General features: G+C 42.5%; 1 non-coding gene across 1 annotated transcript; it reads right to left on the minus strand.

Moving 5' to 3' along the window:
- Positions 1-3,330: 3,330 nt before the first annotated feature.
- LOC129693226 (U6 spliceosomal RNA) lies at positions 3,331-3,437 on the minus strand. The gene has a single exon (XR_008722849.1). It is a non-coding gene; the product is annotated as a U6 spliceosomal RNA (small nuclear RNA).
- Between the last annotated feature and the right edge of the window lie 4,728 nt (positions 3,438-8,165).

The following is an 8,165-nucleotide window of genomic DNA, read 5'->3' on the forward strand; positions in this document are numbered from 1 at the left end:
AACCTATCTTCTCTTAAGACATTTGCATTTAGAACACTAGATCTCCCGCTAAGCATAGCTACAATTGCATCCTACAAGATTCCAACACAACATATTGTCAACATTTATTAATATTATATTGTATAGCTCAGTATTATATTCCATCCTCATAATCCCAGTACCCAGGGAGCCGAGGCAGGAGGACCCTATATCAAAGAAAAGTATGAAGTGTTACATAAGCATTTTCTATCTGTATATTTATTACCTATTTATTCTATTATTAAATATAATTTGCTCATAATAAAATACACAAATAATAAAGTATACACTGATCAACTTTCACCAGTTTTTTTTTCCAGTGGTGAAGCCTTTATTAGTGATGAGTAAAGGCAGATGGAAGCCTCAGCACAGGAGAGTGAGGAAGGAAGGCTGCCGATTCGAACTTTCACCAGTTTTAATAGCTATACACACACCAAATGTAAATCTAGATACAGGGCGTATGAATCAACTCAGCAAGTCACATAAAACTCATGCTCAGAGGTAAGTACTCTTCTGAATTCTTTTTAAAAAATTAAAATTGTATTTATTATTACTATGACATGTTTGGCATGTATGTATATCTGTGGGGGTTTTGCTGGGTTTCATTCCCTTGATACAAGCTAGAGTCACCTGGGAAGAGGGAACTTCATTTGACGAGTTGACTCCATCGGGTCGGCCTGCGGGCATGCCTGTGAGGGAATTCTCTTGATTGCTGGTTGATATGGGAGTATCCATCCCTCCGTGGGTGGTGCCACCCACGGGCAGGTGGTCCTGGGTTGTATAAGAAAGCAAGCGGAGCAAACCAGTAAGGGGGTTGCACCGGGCATGAATGCCCCCCCCAACTCCAAACAGAAAATGCTGGGTGACAGCACACCCAGTTGTGGCCCTTGTGTGCAGCAATGGAGGCAGCTTTCCCAGCAGGCCGGTAAGGAAAGCGCAGGGTCCACAGTTGGGTAAAGAATGTAGGTGACTTCCTCCACCCCTGACAACAGCAGAGCACTTTCAGGAACTGTGAATGCTGGTCACTAGGGAGAACATTTCCAGTTCAGCCCCAGCTTGATTTCTCTGTGCCCTGCTACAAAAGCATGCGGTTTCTTCAGCATCCGGTCCTGGTGGGCAACAAAGAGCAGTGCCAACGTCCTGCATTGTCTTATGGTCCTCTGAGCCCTTCTTGAGCAATGACTCATAGAGAGAAATCTTACAAATGGCACGAGGATTTTAGGTTACTAACTTTCGGCCTCTGGGAGCAGCATTATGTATTTATATAGAGTACTTCCACTCATGTATGTATAGCTATAAAGCAGTTTTCCCACGTTCTCATACAACCTTGGCTTTAGTTACCCTTCCCTCCCATTCCCTCTTCCCCCATCCACCTTCCCCATTCCACTTTAAATCTCCCCCTATATTCCATCCTTCTTTCATATCAAGTGTATTTTACTATCTCCCTTCTCCAACTACATGAGGGCTCTTCTCATGCTTACTTCCTGGACTCCACTGCTTCCCTCCACAGATATATAAAGAAGCTGAAACTAATATTGACATTAAAAGAGAACAATAAAGAAAAAAAAACTGAATTTGTAACTGGAAACTTCTCAAACAGGAAACAGTAGGCCTGGAAGGTTTTATTCATGTAGTCTCCAAAACATTTTTTTTTAAGAATTTGTTTTTATTTTATATGTATTAGTGTTAGCTTCCATGCATGTCTGAGCATCACATATGTGCCTGGTACCCATGGAGACCAGAGAAGGACATTAGATGCCCTGGAACTGGAGTTACAGGTGGTTCTGAGCCACCATGTGGGTGCTGAGAATCAAACCTGAGTCCATCCTACACTCTTAACTCCTGAGCGTCTTTTAAAAGAAAAACCCATATATGCTTTTTCAGAACAACTCCCAACTCATTTCATAAGAGCAGTATTAACTTAAAGTCAAGACTACATAAATATATTACTGGAAAAGAGAATACTACAGACCAATATTCCTAATGAACATAGTTGCAGATTTAACTAAAACCGTGTGTATGCATGCATATGTCTCTGTCCTTCTAGCTGTTAATTTATGAGTATGTGTGTCTGTACAACACATGCATGCCCTGTGCCTTTAGAATTCAGAAGGAATCAGACTTCCTAGAAGTGGAGTTAAACAGTCGTGAGACACCTTGTAGGTGCTAGGAACTGAACACAGGTCCCCTGGGAGAGCAGCAAGTGCTTGCAGCCACTGAGCCATCTCTCCAGTCCTCTCTTTTCAACAACTGATTCTTACATCTGATGTTTATCGTTTCAAATTCTGTTGTTTTTTTTTTTTTTTATTCTGTTTTGGTTTTTTTTTTAGTTTGAATTGAAATGTTCTTGGGCCAAATTTTAATGGTATCAAGATCTTTTTTGTGTAGGTTTCACAAACATTGTCACAAAACTGTGTTTATTACATACAGAATAATAGTTCTTTAACAGTCAGCCATCCCGGTGTTTTCGATCTAGCCAGCAGTTATCAACCATTGGAAAACACGTATCTCTGATTGTCTTAGGAACGGAGACACCACTCCTCTATGAAATTAAAGTTGTGAAGTAGCGGTGAAAATAATTTTCTGGTTGGAATCACTGCAACATGAGGAGCTGTATTAAAGGAAGGTTGAGAAGCACTGATCTAAGCAGTTAGAGATGATCAGTTTTTCATCTTCTCTGTGCTTCTCTGGATTTTAAAAACAAAAGTGACATTGTTGGTTTGGGATAGCTTTGTCTTTGAATTTGTAAGCAGGTTTTTTATTATTATTATTATTTTTTTTTCTAGGGTTTTATTTATTTATTTATTTTTGTAAAGATAATGGCTTTTATTATTTTTTTTAATTTTATTTTTTTCTTATCAGTTACATTTTATTAACTCTGTATCCCAGCCATGTCCCGATCCCTCATTCCCTCCCAGTCCCTCCCTCCCTCCCTCATCTCCACCGTGCCCCTTGCCAAGTCCACTAATAGGGGGGACCTCCTCCCCATTCATCTGATCCTGTTTTATCAGGTATCTTCAGGACTGGCTGCAAAGCCCTCCTCCGTGGCCTAACAGGACTGCTCCTCCCTTGGGGGGTGGGGAGGCCAAAGAGCCAGTCATTGAGTTCCTGTTAGAAACAGTCCTTGTTCCCCTCACTATGGGAAACCAACTGGTTACTGAGCTACCACGGGCTACATCTGAGCAGAGGTTCTAGGTTACATTCATACATGGTCCTTGGTTGCATGTCAGTCTCAGAAAAGACCCTGTGCCCAGATATCTTTGGTCCTTGTGGAGCTCCTATCCTTTCCTCATCAGACTAACTCCCCTTCTTAAAAATATGGGACGCTTCACGAATTTGCGAGTCATCCTTGCGCAGGGGCCATGCTAATCTTCTCTGTATCATTCCAATTTTAGTATATGTGCTGCCGAAGCGAGCACTTTTCTAGGGTTTTATGTTAGCATCATATACCTAAATATAAGTCTCCTGAGCGTTATGTATATAAATCCAGGATTTAAAAAATGCAAGCCATACTTGCATGCCTATAGAACCATCTGTGGCTCAGATGGCTTCCCAGTGAGGACCAGGGAGCAACTCAACTGTCCCCACTACCCCTCAAGCCCACCTCTGTGTGTGCTCTTCTCCCCTGGAAGAAATTGTGGCCACCTTTCAGAGATCTACAAACTTTTCTGGTTTAAGAACAGTTTCATTTCAATAATAAAGATAGTAATGAAGTCCTATTTTCAATCTAATTTAAAATTCATAACTTCCATTTGATTTAAATTTTCTCTCTCCTCCTGTACTACCATCAGCTCAGAAATATGCAATGGGTACAGTGGCTTCAACTCATTCCCAAGTATTGTTTTGGAGGCTGCATCAGTCATGATTCTCTGGAGAAACTGAACCAATCGGGTATAGAAATCCATGATCAGAAATTGGCCCGTGTGATCAAAAGACCCAAAGGACTTTTGATCTTCCGTCTGCAACCTAGGAACCCAAGAAAGCCAGGTGTGTAGTTCAGTTTGAGTCTAATGTCCTGGGTGCTAGAGTGTGTGACTCTCAGTCTGAGGATAGAAGCCAAACACTGTAGCTCAGTGGTGAAGGAAGATCATGTTCTCCTTCATCAAATGCTGGTTCTGTCCAGGACATCAGCAGATTGGGTGGTGCCACCCACATGGCAAAGGACATCTGTTCTAGTCAGCACATCAACCCCAGTCTAATCCCTTCCCAAATCCCCTCACAGAAATACCCAGACATAAAATTATGGCAAATGTCTTCGTACCCTATAAGCTACCCAAGTGAACCACTGCAGGGTCCCTGAGGAGAAAGCAGAGATGAGGAGGGTGATTTGGTGGGCTGCGGTGCCATTGGTGCATTGTGCTTACAAGCAGGGGTCACTGGCTCTCCAGAACAGGCTCTCTCTCCTACAGACAACGCCCTCTCCAATTCACAGGAGAGGCTTGCTTTCTGCCTCCCTGCTGCTTTACTTGCCAAGGTCGGGGGAGTCCCTCATAAATACCCCTATCTTCTATGAGGTCCCCTCCAGCCCACAGGAAATATGCAAATATCGTGACTCCTTGGTTCACCAGGGGGCTCCAGGCAGCCTCTCCAGTCAGGACAGCTTCCTATGGCCTCTGCCTGAGAGGCCCCTTCAAGACCTCCTTCCTTAACTGGAAGAGGAAAGAGAAGTGGGTCAGGCTGGAAGTAGGTGGTGGGTGGCAACAGTTTCTAATGACCTCCTGACCTCTCTTCTTCTCCAGAAGGAAGTCTCTTGGTTTCTGGTAGTGCTTATTTAGATACATAGTAATTGCACAAAATCATCATTTGCATTGTGACACTTTCTTAGATGCACAGGATGTACTTTGATAATATTCACTGCCCATCTCTTCCCCTGATTCCTTGATCCTCTTCCAAAACCATCCCCCTCTTATTTCATCCCTTTTTTCTTTCTTTTTGTGCCTCCTAGGAAAGAACACTTGAAATATTTGTCTGATTCAGACTCACTTCACTTAACATGAGGACCTCCATTTACTGGCAAGCAATGCAGTTTCCTTCTTTATGGCTGAACGATACTCCATTTTGTACACATTCATTCATCTGCTGATGGATGCTCAGGTGTCTCCAAAACTCGGCGGCTCTAAACGGTGCTGCAATAAACATGGTCTGTCAAATTATAGGCCGATTTTGACTCCTTTGGAAACCATTGGTTGTATAGCTGCGTGACATGGTAGTTCTACTTTTATTTTAAGGACTCCTCGAATTGATTTTCATAATGGTTGGACAAATTAAAATCCTCACCACCAGAGTTTGAGGGCTCATTTTGCCTCCACAATCTGAAAGCATTTTTGTTCTGTTTTGCCTTCCTAACAATAGCCATTTTGACTGGGGTGTGATGAAATCTCAACATAGTTTTGGTTTTTAAAAATTACTTATTTTTATCTCATGTGCACTGATACATTGGTGTTTTGCCTGTATGCATGTCTGTGTGAGGGTGTCAGATCCCCTGGGACTGGAGTTAATAGACAGTTGTGAGCTGCCGTGTGGGTGCTGGGAATTGAATCTGGGTCCTCTGGAAGAGCAGCCAGTTCTCTTAACTAGGCCATCTCGCCAGCCCCTGGTTGTGATTTATTTTGTTGTTGTTGATATTTTCCTGGTAAGAAATATGAAGATGTTGAACACAGGTTGGCAAAGTGGCTGAGTAGGTAAAGGTGCGTTTTGCCAAACCTGCTGACTGGAATTTGAACCCAGGGACCCAAATGGTAATGGGAAAATTACCACTGTTGAAAGTTGTGCTCTGACATTCACAGGGACTCATACCCCCCCCCCCCCCACACACACACATAATGAAAACCTTAAAGACGTTGACCTGTATTCATCATCTTATCATTTGCATATCCTTCCTTAAACCATGTTCATTCATGGCATAATGATGCATGTCTGTCGCCTCAGCGCTCCGGAGGCCGAGGCAGGAGGATCAGAATGCAAAAAGATCAGTCTAGGCTACGGGGGAGAGACCTTGCCACAAACAAATGAGCCAGGTCTACTTGGTTCATTTTGCCCATTTCTTGCTTTGATCCCTTATCCCTTCGGTGTCCCCACTTCTTAAATTCCTTACCTGCCCTGGTGAGAATCCCTGGCAAGGGTCACCCCCACCCCACAGGCTCTCCTTTCACTGTTTGTTATTTCCTTTGCTGTGCCACGCAGACCCTTTTTCAAGTTCACACAATGTCGTCTGCCGGGTTGCCATCATTTCCCCGGCTGTTGAAGGCCTGTTCAGGAAGTCATTGCCTATGGCTATATTTTGAAGTGTTTCCCTTGAGTGTTCCTGCAGTGGTTTCCAGGTTTCGGGCCTTGGTCCATTTTGAATAGATTTTTTTTTTTTTAATGGTGTCAGCCCGTATAGCTCAGGCTGGCCTTTGTCATACCATTTGACCTAAGCCAGATTCAAGCTTGTAGTCTTTTTGACTCAGCCTCCTGAGGGTCGGAATTACAGGAGTGAGCCGCCGTATCCAGCCCCTGGAGTTGATTTTATACAGTGTGAGATGGGCGCAATTCAGTCTTTTACATGTGGGAACTCAATTTTCCAAACACCATTTCTTAGAGAAGCTGTCTTTTCTTTAATATGTTTTAGCTGCTTTGTTAAGAATCAGCCGACCGCGGGTAGATGATTGGATTTGCTTGTGGGTTCTCTGTTCTTTTCCATCGGCTTCTGTTTCTGTTTGTTTCTCTGTTGCTATGATAAAACACCCTGAACCAAAAGCGACTTGGGGGAGGAAAGGGTTTGTTTTAACGTCCATCTCCAGCTACCACCGAGGGAAACCAGGCAGGAAGGCTGCCCACCGCCTCACTCTCTGCCCTGCTCAGGTAGATTTCTTATACAGCTTGGGTTTATCTGCCAGGGATGGTGCCGCCCTCGGTGGACCCTCCACCGTAAATCACCAGTCACAAGAATTGCCACGATTCCTCAAGGACATGAGCACAGGGCAATCTAATTGAGGCAATGCTTCAGCTCACATCCTCTCTTCCCAGGTGACTCTTCAGTGGCTTCAAGTTGACAATAACAACTAACCAGTGCCGTGTCCTTCTATATGCCAATGTGACACTGGTTTTCCTACTACAGCGCCATGCGTGGCGTACTTTGAAATCAGGCATTACGATACCTCCAGCATCGCTATTTTCGCTCAGATTTACTTTGGCTCTTTGGGGTCCTTGTGCCTCCATGCAAATCTTACATTGTTTTCCTACTTCTGCCAACTATTGAGATTTTGATGGGCATTTCATCGAATCTGCTAAGATGACTTTTAGTTTATAGCCAACTTCACATGATTAATTCTGTTGGTTCATGTCATTCCATCTTATGTCTCTTCTAGCCTCTTCAATTTTTGTAGTTTTCATTATAGAAATCTTTCACCACATTGGTTACAGGTTGTTTTTTGTTTGTTTGTTTTGTTGTTGTTTGTGAGGCTATTTTGAATGGTATCGTATTACTAACTTAGTTCTCGGTGGGTTTGTTATTGGCATGTTTAAAGGCCACTGGATTTTTGTATGTTAATTTTGTCCTTTGTTAGTTTACTAAACTTCCTTATAGCGTCTCAAAGTCTTTTGGTGGAATCTTTAGAGTTTTCTAAAAAGCTCTTAAGTAGAGATGTTTATTTCTTCCTTCCTATTTCAACCCCTTTTGTTTCCTTCTCATGCTTTATTGCAGTGACTAAGATCTCAAGTACTGACTGAATATTAGTGACGAGGCACAGACATCTGTCTTGTCCTGACTTTAAAGAACCTGATGTTCAACGTAATGCTTTCAGATTTTGCCCATCCATTGTGATGTGGTGCGCAAGTCTCCAGGTAGAGTTTTTTATTGTGCACTGTTTTACTTTTATTGATTTACATATGTTGAATCATCCTTTCAGCCCTGATATTTGATGTTTTTCTTAAATGCTAAAATAGGTTTTATAGATATGTTAACAAAATACAATGTTTAATATGTGTACTGTGATCTTCCTAATGTATTGTTGAACTTGGTTTGTATTTCGTTGGAGAGTTTTGCATCTATGTTCATCAAGTGCATTGGTCAGAGTTTCTTTTATTGTCACATTTTGGCATTAGGTTGATCTTGGCTTCACAGACTAAGTTTAGAAGTAACAACTCCATTTCTATTTTATAGAAAG

Source organism: Psammomys obesus, unplaced genomic scaffold, assembly GCF_907164565.1.
Source record: "Psammomys obesus unplaced genomic scaffold, mPsaObe1.curated_primary_1811, whole genome shotgun sequence".
NCBI classification, from domain to species: domain Eukaryota; kingdom Metazoa; phylum Chordata; class Mammalia; order Rodentia; family Muridae; genus Psammomys; species Psammomys obesus.